At 39.8% G+C, this 12780-nt stretch overlaps 1 long non-coding RNA gene across 5 annotated transcripts in view; it reads right to left on the reverse strand.

Moving 5' to 3' along the window:
• LOC138114236 (uncharacterized) overlaps positions 1–11950 on the reverse strand; it is a 102758-nt gene extending 90808 nt beyond the window's left edge. For all 5 annotated transcript variants that reach the window (XR_011152547.1, XR_011152546.1, XR_011152543.1 and 2 more), the window contains exon 1: positions 11879–11950. This is a non-coding gene — a long non-coding RNA (uncharacterized lncRNA). The remainder of the gene's footprint in view (positions 1–11878) is intronic.
• Positions 11951–12780: the final 830 nt, after the last annotated feature.

Consider the following 12780-nt stretch of genomic DNA (forward strand, 5'->3'; position numbering starts at 1 on the left):
AGAGTCCTAAATGTAATCCTGTGTAGCTAGGAATAAACAGACGTGTTTCATCTTGTTTGACAAGGATAAAGTTATGTTGCCTCTCTTTTTTCACTCACATCTTGTCCATCCTACCTCTAGTTGTAGGATGCCACAGGAATAAAACAGTTCTTGGCACATGCTGTGAAAGCCATGTGTTTGGCTGCAACTTTTTTTAATCTACTTGGTTACACCCCAGTCAGTCAGGGTACTATTACCATTTATATTGGTCTGTATGTGGCCAACCACCCTACTAGACTGAGCAATTGATTAGAAATACCGGGTGGGGAGGGGGAGGGAAGTCTTAGAAAACAGCTGAGAGCCACAAAACTCTAGGTAACCCAATAATATCCTTTGGAAGTGTTGCATTGCCAGAAGCTGTGTACCACACTTCCCATGGCACCAGGGCATAGCTTTGCAGAAGTAGTGATGGATGCAAAAGAAGATACTTACAGGGCAGGGAAATCTGGTGGGAGAGGAGAACAGCGTAAAAGCCTCCTGGCTGTAGGGTACTCCTTTGAATCTGTCACTGGAGAATAGTATCTAAGTATCTTGGTGCACCTTCAGCAGCTTGCACAAAATGGGCTTGAAATCATGATCCAGGTCACAGCACTGCCTTCCCAAAGCTGTAACCAACCTATCACTTGGACCCCAGAGAGCACTGCATTTGAAGTACCCTCCCGAGCTGTAACACCAGCACACAGACAAGAGACACAACAGAAGCAGGACTGAATAATGCTGTGGCCCAGCCAACATTGCCCATAAGTCACAAGCCCCTTGGAAATGCTTAGTGCTTCACACTGCTTAGGTCCAACACAGACCCAAATGTATTTAAAGAGTCTGGAGAAATAGAGAGGAGAAAAATACATCTATCGTTTCAAGAGCCAGCAGTACTCATCTTTTGGGGAAATCTACCAAGCAAACCCAGTTTTTTGTTATTGATTTCAAATAAAAGACAGCACAAAGTAGATTCAAGTCTTTCTTCTGGAAATAAAAATGTTTTCAACATTTTTCTATACATTATTGTGAAGGCTCTTTCAGAAGCCATCTTGCTCTTTTCCAAGTACTTCACTTACACAAATACCAGATGAACACATCTTTTAGGTATTACATATTAGCCTTAAATCCTCCCACTTCTCTCAACAACACCAATTCCAATTAGATTTTTGTACTTCTTTCATCTCTTTGTAGAGATGAAATGTTCTCTAACCACTTGGAATGGTGTCAAGATGAATATTTGCAACAAGTTTAATATACTACAGCCTAAATCCCGCTCCTGCTAGATGTTGTGGTTTTGCAGTAGAGGCAAGGAGGTGTTCTAAAAGGAAGTAAAGCCTGGTTTGATTTTTCTTGTGAGGATAATTTCACTGAAGAAAAGTGGGTCAGAATCAAAAGAATTTTTAGATTATTAGATAATTATTTTATATTATTGGATTATATTTTAAGTATAATCAAATATAAAATGATATCATTAATATTATTAGATAATAATTATTAAATTATTAGAGAGCACATCAATCTCTGGTATGGAGAGAGCCTGATCTGTGATGGAAAATGTGTGAGAGAACTCCTGCTCTGGTGTGCTGAGAATGGAGTCACATTTCTCTGTAAGTCAGCATAGAACACCAAGGATCCATGTGAAACATTTGCTTTTTCTGAACACTATCAGCCTGAACAAAAGGAGAGATAAAGTGTTTCATAACCAATATTTTGCCCTCAATATTCTTTTTCTCAGCCAACAGCATTTCATAAAATTAGAAATAGTAAAAACAGATTTCTGGTCCCTTACAGCATGCCAGGAAGCTAAAGGACATCAGAAGCTTATCAGGTTTCTAGCATCTCAAGCTTTCTTCAGTTATGCGTTCATCTTCCTTTCCTCATGACTTCTTTCAACAGTGATAATTTGCAAAAGGCTTGCAGGAGCAGGAAGGAGGCAGGGAACAAAAGGTGTCCCCACATCTTTCAACATCAGTAGTTTTTATATTCTGACAGTAAGGAAACGTAACTAATAGCTTAGTATACATCACTCTTGATGAATAGTCATCATCAGGGACACAAGAAAAACAGAGGGGATGCTCTGAAGATTAGTGGTGCAGTTTGGGGATTGGGAGCTGGGAAGCCACACACTCTTTAGATGACTGACAAGATTCTGCAGTAGTGGTTCTACAAGGATGCTCACAATGATTAATTCATGCTTTACTGCTGTATCACTACATCTGCAGCAAGTTAACCTCTCTGCCTCAGTTTTAACTTCTGCAAATTACAGATTATAATTACCTAAAAATTATGGGCTCGGGATTAGTTAATATTTTAAAGGGACCTAAGGCTTGAAAAGGCAGAAAATTGCCACCAACTATTGAGGGGGGAAGAAAACATTTTGTACAATGCCCATGAAAGCGTAATTCAATACTGTATGAAAAGAATGCACCCAGGTTTGTATGTGAGACATGTTGAAATAAAAGGAAAGAAGAAAATAGAAGCCTTTAAAGATAAATAGCAATTGTGAAAAGTAGTATACAGGTTGCTCAGAGCCCTATAAATGCTATGGATTTATGAAAAGAACAAGAATAATATTATTCTAATTCCCGACCACCCTTAGATATGGGTCCACAAACAGGTTCCACCTGGGAGGTTAAGTATGAATTAACAGCACATTTACTACTCTACAGTAACTACCCACATGTATGCTTTTAGTGTCCAGTAAATATAAGGCAGCTTGTAACACATTCATGGTTCAGTTCGTGTAAATTCAACTATATCTGAATCTCAGAACACTATTATTAAAAACACATGTATCTGAGGTAATAACAACAGCAGGTCCTGTATGACACCAGCAAAAAAACCTGAAATGAAATTCAATAAAACATAATGTACGCCAATGCAAGATGATGTGAAAACAGCCTTACTGCAGATCTATGCGCTGAACAGGCACTTAAATCTTATTATACCCAATCATATTGCACTATTTGGGCACATTTCTAGATAGTATAAAGAAACATTATGCCTAGTACTGCTAATTCCCCACACGTAGCAGATGGTTTCACTGTAGTGAAAATGTGTGTTTCAAAATCAGACCCTATGTAGGGAAGGTAATGATGGAAACCGTGGCATCACATTTCAAAGATACAGAGCTCAGTTTAAAAAAAAAAAAAAAAAAAAAAAAGCCAAATGCTACACAGGCAGAGAATATGGCAATGATTTACTGAAACTTCTGCAACAAGTAGGGGAGCCAGAGGTGAGATGCTGATGCTTCCTTTACCTTTATCATGTAGGAGAGAGCAGCTGCACAGAGCACAGCCAAGACATGGGGTTCCAAACAACGAAGTTATTTTATGTGCCTGGGGTATCAGAAAAGTAGAACTACCAGCTCCAGTGCTAAAGGAAAGCTCAGCAAGCATGAGAAGCAGCAGTGACACATCCACAACCTAGTGAAGGCAACAAATATCTTTCTGAACACATCAGGCAGCACAGCCATATCAAGTTCTGGCTCCACTGGACCCCAATGCAGAAATATTTGGTGTTAGAGGAGACACAGCAAACTCATTTCTAAGAAATTTCTCTATAGGGAAAGAACTTGTCAGCTATTTCTGCTAAGAAATAAAGAGGGAAAAAACATGTACTCAAGGCAAATTAGACCATTTCTGTCACAAACACCCTGCAAGAATGCCTTACTTGATGGAGACTTGCATTTTGGCTCACAAACATCCTTGTGAGTTTGTCCCACCCTCCCCTGAATGGAGCCCTTCCTTGGGACCTGCCTGCAATCAGCAGAGGCAGCTGCCTTTTACAGATCATGACCTGAAAAGCAAAGAAAGTTTTTTGTGCCCCTTTCTCCTCTAAGCCTTTAGGTAGATAAATGGGCTTGGCAAACTTCTCACCAGCCCCCGTGAATTTAAGTTCTTTGAGACCAGTGTGAATGAGGACAACCAGGCCCAGCATTTTATGTTTGATATCCAAAGTTCAAAAGGAATTAAATGAGCATGAGGTTTGGTGGGGGGGCTGGGAGGGGAGAGAGCGGAGGGGAGGGTGTGGCAGGGAGGAGTTGGGGCATGGCTTTTCCTTCAGGTACCTTCAAAGAGACTGGTAAAAGACTGCACTGTTTATTCCACTCCTGACTCGTGGACCAGAGGAAGCCCTCTCATACAGAATTATCCCTGTACCATTTTGGCATGCGGCCAAAGGAGGAGCCAGGACCATCACGGGAAGTCAGAGGCAGGTTACAAGTGCCCAGTGCTGCCCATGAGCTCTGTGTGCAGTGCTCAGTGTCAGCCGTCCTACAAAGACAGCAACAGTTCAAACAGGGCCTTTATGACTTGCAGAAGCTTAATTTTTGCTGTGATTAGATCCACATGGGATCTGTTTGAGACTTCGTATTGCTGCATTCCATCTTGGGATGTAAATGAGCCAAAGAGATAAGATTCACCAGGATCAACTCCCTGCTCTGCCAGATGGAATGCATCCCATACCAGCTCCTTCAGCTTCCTACACCCCAGGGTAGCAGTCTCTTCCTTCCTCAGATCAGAACCCATACTGAAGGCATGTTACAGCTTCTCAGGAAAAAAGTTTTTCATGAAAAATTCCACATTCCCTAAGAAAGTTTCAGCAAGTTACCACTTTCTGACATTTGTTTTGTTGAAAATTTCTGACCGGTGCTGTGAATATAATATTACATGTGCTGCACAAAAATAAACACTTACAGAAAGCTAGATAATATAAATTTGGAAACCTGCTAATTAGAGCTAAACATATGAAACATATGTCAGTTACTGATGTATATTAAAAATAGAGTTAAATATAGCTTGTTTTCCATCACTACAGTATGTAATTACTCATGAAAAATTAGAGGCAAGAGGGCAGCATCTTGAGACAGCACATTAATGCTCATTTTGGTCACTTTATTGGTGTCCTATGTATATGTAGTGAAGACAAAACATCACTGCTTTTCATGGACCTTCAGCATGTAAAATGCAAGTATCAATTCTGCCTTCTTTATCATGGGCAGCAAATCCTGAACCAAAGGTATTTTCTCAGAGCTGCCATTACTCAGCCGTGAGAAAGACTGAAAAGCCTTTGGTAGCAACTTATGGCAGGATTTGATTATACATACAGCACCTATTACCTTGGAAGGGGTCTTTACTGTTTACAGAGTCTAGTATGGGTACTTCACCAGAAGTTATAGACACTTTCCTTCAAAGCTGAGAGAAATACGTATATAATAAAGTGGTTAGTATCAGTTTTAAAGTGAAGGACGCAACACATCACTCACAGAAACAGGCCAAACAACCTTTTCCTGTGTCATTCTTCGCTGGGCAGTAGCCAAACTTCTCATGCAGATGGAGAAAAGATGATGAATTGTCTCTGCTCTACTCTGGAGCCAGTTCCCAAAAGCAGACTGGCCCACTGCACCATTAGCTTTGCCACAGGCAGGGAGCAGGTCTATCTGGAGTCAGCTACCATAAGATCCTGCAAGCACATGCCTGGCCACCTCACTACAAACTCCCCAGCCCGGCTGAATGCATCCCAGGTGAAGACATTTTTACTCTGGTGACCAAATGTATCAGATCCACTCATCAGAGCATGGCTGCCAGCAGGAACCAAACCCAGAACTTTTAGTTACAGCCATACAAGTTACTACCTCCAGCCTCAAAGTTAAAACTCACAAGCAACAACAAAGCCCATCAATAAAACACATCTACCAAAAAAGAATAAAACCAAGAAAGAAGAAAAAACCCAACTAAAAAAAAAAAACCAAAAACACTACACAATCCACAGATATGTCTGATCCAGTTTCCAGCAAAACAAAAAAAGACTACAGTGAAAAATGACAGCAGAATAAAGACCCTTAAGCCACAGACATTCTGGTCATATTTGCTCACTAACATGAGAATCTCATTGGTATCCTTCAAGATGGAGTTTGCCCTTTCCCCATCAAAGCTTAGCTAAAAGGGAGGAGCAATCAATAAGCCTTCTAAAACAGATAGCATTTTCTGTATGTGTCGAGAGTTTTCTAAATCATTTCTATACCACACTTGGATTTTCTCCTCCCTGTGCCCAGAGGCTAAGTCCTCTTTATACTAAGAGAAATTAAGGAAATCTGAAAGCGTTCATAACATGAGTTGGGCTGTTTCTACCATAGTAGAAACAGTTCCAAACTGCATTTAGGTTTTATAAATCTAGAACAGATACACATATAAGAAAGTCAAATGCTATAAAGTGAACTTGACACTTGTAACTAGAATCTAATGAATTTCTTTGATAATACTAAAGAGAAAAGTTTAAAATAGTAGTAGAAAACTATTTGTTCCTATATAAATAATTAATACTGCAGAAGAAAACCTCTTTGAAGTTTTATCACACTTTGTCCCTGCTGAATAGTCCTGGCTTCAGCAGCTGCTACATGAAATGTAACTGTCACTACAGTGAATAAATAAGTAAGCAGTGCTATAATGCAGCTGGCCCCAGTAATAGCATTAATATAAAGCCTTTAGTGGTCACCACAGACCAAGCCAGAAATGCACTCTGACTTTATAAAGATGTGCTTCCACGTCACTGTACATCCTAGCCCATAGACTATAAAACTCATGTATCAGAGCTTATCACTGCTTTTCCTCCTTCTTCAGAATTCAGAAAAGGGAGGTACCTTGTTAACTGCTTATCTTGGCTTCCTCCCTGTAAGACATTTCTAACAAAAAACCCATTCAGGTCCTTTTCCCCTCTGGCCCACTCCTCCAGTACTAAAGTGTTCCTCTCCTCTCTCCCCACAGCCAGCACTACCTCAACCCCTCTTTCCCCTTTCTCATGTTGCAACAACTCTTACACACTGCAAGCAAAACACAGACTCTGGAACAATGCCTGCGGGAAAAGGGACAAGGTAAGATCAACTCCCTCATCTATGCTGGTCTGCAGACTTCATCAGAATACTGATTTCAGGGGGAAAAATATCCTGTTCATTTTACTAGGAAAGTCTGAGAGCAACAGACCTACACAGATGGACAAATGTGTAATAAACAGAAAGTTGGCAGCATAAAAAGAACACCAGTTGCTGACAACCTATTTTTATTACTGTTTTAAGTCTGAATAGCTTGTACTTCTTTTAATTTTTTTTTCATTCTCCTGTAGATCTCAGTTACATACAATCACAAGTCTTCAAGCTAACTGATTTCCTTAGTAGACAAGCTCTTTTCATATAAATGAAAGATGATTCTTTTATAAGGTCACCCTTGGAGAGCTTGCCCAAATAGAGATGAAAACATTAACAAGGTCCTGCTCTGTGTTCTAGAGAAAAATAATATTTGAAAGGAAGAAAAAAAAAAAAAAATCAGACAAGCAAGAGCCAAGTGGGAAGTCTTGCTATCTACCTATTCAGCACTTCTGCAAACAAATCAATTTAGTCATCTGCAAGCTTGGCCATAAGCTCCCTGCAGGAATTACAGCTCATGCATACACAAGCCCCAAAGATTTTTGTTCAAAGTTTAATCATACGACAGAAAAATATCACCCGTTCACTGTATGTGCTACCTCAAGTTATCCCATAACATCACATTTCTGAAAAGGTGAAGGAACTGCACAGCACTGGCAAAGTAACAGAAATAATTTCAAACGTTCAATTCAGCAGCTATTCAGGATATTTTCACAAAGAGAGGGAAAGAAAAAAAAAAAAAAGACTTATGAAGGAAGGTGTGCAAGCTCAGAAGTTTAAGCATTAAAGAGAGGAGCAGGACTAATATATCAAATACTAAATTCAAATGAAGCATTAGGATTTCCTCCTTCCCCCATCGCAAGAATGTTGACAAAAAGATCTAGAGTAACTAAGTACCTGCGTTTTCTGAAAGGAACCATTTCATCTTGTTGGGGCGTTTTTTGTTTCATCTGTTGACGTCGATGGGTATTGTCCCTCCCTCTCAATGTTATAATTTCAGGTCTAGGTAGGAGTGTGCTGAGTACATCTAGCACATCTTTTAAAGTACTTGATTTGCTTGTAACTTCATACCACTTGTTTCAGCCTTTCCTCTGTCTTACTTTGTAGTCTAGAAAGATTAGGAGAGACCTAAAGAGGCACAGTCATCTACATCAAAAGCTTTAGAATGTAGGGAAGCAGTTGATTTGTCTCAAAAAGCATCTTTTCCTCTGCAATTGTATTTCAATTTCACCTATCCTTGGGGAACTTTGTTCCTTTTTTAAGGGAAAACATCTCAAACTAGGCAAGTCAGTAAATGGTTCATATACCACAGCTATTACTTAAGCTGGTCAAAACTTCCTCAGACTTCAGGAGCCAGCTCTCTCAGAGGTTGGCCCAACACCACACAGTAGTGCTCAGGTAGCTTTATGAAAGAATAAAGAAAAATACACCCATTTCCCAGAAAGCCCACAGGTGAGGTCAGGAAGCAGTACCGAGGAAATAAAGGCTGAATGTCACTTTCCTCCTCAGCTGACAGATAATCTAGAGGGAAACTTTTTGCTGCACATCACTTTAGGGCTTTGCAGTGGTACAGGAGGTGCCAAGGCCAACAAGGCTTTCCCGACACCTGCACTTACTCCCCCACCCACCAGTTATTTGTCATGCAAGATCTCCAAAACATTTGATTAAACAATTATGTGGGCTGTGTGACTACATCCAAATAAAACTGAATTCTTGGCATATTATTTAGAGACTGAAGGAGAAAAACAATTATATCAATCCCAAAGGAAAAAAAAAATAAAAACCAAAAAAATACACAAGAGAGCCCACAAAGGAGGGAAACAGAAAAAAAAAAAATAGCCATTTTCTACACAGGCACACTTTGGAAATGGCTGAACTACATTCAGACTTTTTTTGGCGTGAACAAGAGTCCAGCTCAAGTCAGACAGTTCGTTGAAAAATTCAGATTCAACAGGTACAATCAGATAACACTGTAAGAAATGAGTCATGATATGAGCTATACATCTGCCCTTAACATTTATGTAATGCCAGTTGCACATTTTATATCACTGTACAATATAGTTGCAATAATAGACAACCACATCTTAGAGGGACCTTGAGCTGTGACTTTTATTCACAACTGTACAAAGCACCTCCCCTCCTCTGTTTTTCTTTAATTATAGCATTGCAGCCGAAGAGAGAGAGAAGCCAGCATGTACCAGCCCACCATCACTAAGCGTCCTTCAGGAAAGCCAGACCTAGACAAGAAATGCTGCATTTCCACCATGTTTTCCTTCTCTCTCAGCCATTTTTTTCTTCCTCAGTCTCTACTCTGTTGGTTGGAAAGCAACAACACCTAAAATAATTTTTAAACACATTTTGGTTTCAATTTGTTCTCTCCAAAATGGATCTTAAATCAGAAAGAAGAAAGTGGAACCAAATCTCTACCACACTATCCTACATGGTAAGCAGTACACAGAAGCATACAGCCAGCTGCATGTTAAAAGGCTGAAGAAGGAAGATTTAAAGCTGCAAGTATCAAGGAAAAGCCAATCTCTTACATCCTTTTTTAGGCAAGCAGCCCGATTATCCAGAGCAGCTGCGCTAGCAGCTCTCGCACTGGTGAGCAGCAGTACTGTACTCTCAGTCTTCGTGCCTGGGTGTCCAGTTTCATGCTACTACATTTGAAAGTTTTATTGTAGAGCTGCTTATTTAGACTCTTCATGTGGCTTTTGTGGCTGTTCCTATTACCAGGTTTCAACAAGTTCCGGATGTACATATTAACAGCACTGGTAGCTTTTCTAGAGCAAAATAAATACCATCTTTGAGTTGTGCTTGGCTGCATCTAACTTTTGTAAGTGTACCTCCATATTGCCTGGCATAAAGGCAGAGAACCACCTTGGGCCCAAACTCTTCATTCCCCCAGAGATACAGATATGAAAAAAAAAAAAGAAAATCAAAAGGCTTTGTGATTACTCTGTGGCACACTGAGCCTGTAAAACTAAACCCATTTTATTTCATCATATTCAAATCCCCACAGTTCCAGTGAAATTTAATTATACCTTCACTTTGCATAATTAAACAGCCATTTCATGGCTTTCTAAAGCATATAAAATGACTGATGAGTGTAGTGGTAAAACTTTCAAAAGTACTAAGAGATTTAGGAGGCTGCAGGTATGTCTAGACAGCAGCTAACTTGCATAAAAACAGCAGTATTATTTTGTTTGCCCAGTGGGATTAAGTAGCTCTCCACATATGCCACATTTTAGCATTTCAACTATTTCTGGTATTTTATCTACCCCATTTACAGCTAGCTCAAGTAATTACATCATGTAGAACAGATACATGTAAAATCCTGGTGATATCAGATGGGACTCAATATTTCAGCCACAAAGCAACTTTCAGAAGGTTCATAGTTTGGTGAAGCAGCAGCTATGAATGCTCAAATGAACCCTTAGCACTGTTTCATGCCAGTAACATTAACTAAAAAACGGCATCTTTTCCCTCCCTCCACACTGAAAAAAACACATGAGACATTTTATATAGCCCCTGAAAAACTTCTTAGACCAAATTCACCATATTTTAGGTTTCTTCTTTCCTGGTTTTCTGTGCCATGTTCATCCTTGTGATATCCAAGTCAGCTGTCCTTAACTCATTCCTCTTTGAGAAGAGGTGGTAATGAGCTGTGGTATCTCTAACAGCAGAGCATGAAAGCTTTTTCTAACTCTTTTCCTTTAGGAAAACTGATATTTTGTAAGCAGCTAGAATAGGATTCACACACATCAAGTAGTACCTATTTTATTTCTCTCTCTCATTCCCTTGTCTTTTCAAAGAGACTGCCTTTGCTGATAGAATGGTTTCTGAAGCTAAAGGATGCATCTTACAGAACCCTTTCTTTATACAGCAGCACAGGTGATAGGGAGCATGCTGTGCACAGAACATAATTAACAACAGTCTGCTTTGAGAAGGTATTTGCTGCACATACTAGGTGAAAAGCAATGGTTTTCACCATCCTCAGAAACTCTGCCAAAAGCCTTCCCTATGCCCAGAATGCTACCACTTAATATGCAAAATTATTCAGATAAAGCAACGAAGGATAAACCAAGTTGATTTGCCTGGAGCAGGCTTTTCTTTTTAATTCAGTCTTGTTTTAACAAGTCAGTAGGCCATAACTTAAGATACCATTTCTATGCCCAATACATAATCTTGTATCTTGTAAGAAAACCAGAAAAAACATTAATTAGGACTCCTGTCTGAAAAATACATCATGCTGCACTTCAAGTAGTGAAACAGGTGTTTTAACTTATTTTACACATTTCTATTCAAATACAATCCTAATGTAGAACAGTAAAGACTAAAAGGAAAAAAACCACAGATGGAGTAATATATACATAACAAAATGTGAAAGTGTAAATAATACAAGCATATGGTATACATGTGAAACTGCTTAGATGATCAGGCAAAAGTCAAATGAAAGCAGCATTCCCTGTTTTAATCTTCAGTCATAAGATGGACAGTCTTCTTGCATTCTTTAGAAAGGTCAGAATAGTCTTTTTTCTCAACAATTACCAGGCTCCCTAGACAAAACACTTTTTACTCAATTTCTATTACTCAGTGTCTAAAAATGCACCTTTGCTTGGCCCAGTCACTGGAGACTGTGCAGAGCACATAGACCTGATCAGAGCAGTTTTGTGATTTAGCATTTCCAGAGATCCACATGTACCTGATAGCTGTGCATAGAAAAGGTCACCTAAGTTTATAGTGTACACACAGATAGACTAACAATACAGGAGAGACCTCTATTGAGGAAAAACAACCTTGAAAACCCACCAGATTGCATAAACTAAAAATGTTGCCAGAAGCCAACATAGACAGAAGTAGAAATTACTGAAAAACAGTTCTCTAACAAACAGCTGACATACACAAATATAAAATGGAATTAAAAAAAAATAAGCAACCTACTTTTCTTGGACAAGCCAGCTTGAGGAGATGCAACCTTTACAAACCCACTCCGCTGAGGGACCCCTAAATAGCTCTCCTCACACCTGGAGCCAATTGGACCTTCAGCCGATTGGTGTCCCAGATCAGCTGCTGGGGCTCACCACAGCCCCACTCCTCTGCAGGGGGCTGCCGGCTCTGCAAGGGACGGAGGAAAGTACATACACCAACACTCAGCTGCCCCACCACTAACTCAGTGTTTTAATGGAAATCTGCCTTTGACATCAGTTTAGGCTACACTCCCTGGACTGGCTGAGGCACAAGTGTTTTGTTCTTTTGTGCAGAGAGAAAAGCACCAGGGACACAAATTTCTTACATTGTTGCTAGAAAATTTGCCACCACCAAAATATCAGAAGTGTTACATCAATGGCAATAAAGTAAGTGTCTGAGGAGCACAGCCAAGGACCAGTGTCCTTCTCATCCTCCTGCTTTATGTTATGTTGTCCCCTGTGGATGGGGAGGGGACTGCCAGCCATTCACAGGCAATTATATCCTACTTACATTTGCTAGCTTGCCTGTGCCATAGGCAATGTTGTCAACTACAAAAGTATTTGCCACCCAGCTTCCACTCAAGAATGATGGCAGTTAGGACAGGTGGAAAAACAAAACAGGGAGGAAATTCAGTTATCTGCTCCACCAATTTAAGACTAACTCTTGGAAACAAAGCCATAGCATTCCCTGCAAGTGTCATCACTACAAAGCCAGCAATGAACACAAAGGATTTAAAAAACAATCCTCAGTTACAAATGCACATTGATTTTCAATAAAGCCATTTGAACATTTTTTTGCTTGGACTGCAGGTAGACTGTCACCACTGATTTACAGACAAGATATCTCTATATAATATTATTGCTACTATTATTTTG

The sequence above is a fragment of the Aphelocoma coerulescens genome, chromosome 8 (assembly GCF_041296385.1).
Source record: "Aphelocoma coerulescens isolate FSJ_1873_10779 chromosome 8, UR_Acoe_1.0, whole genome shotgun sequence".
Taxonomy (NCBI): domain Eukaryota; kingdom Metazoa; phylum Chordata; class Aves; order Passeriformes; family Corvidae; genus Aphelocoma; species Aphelocoma coerulescens.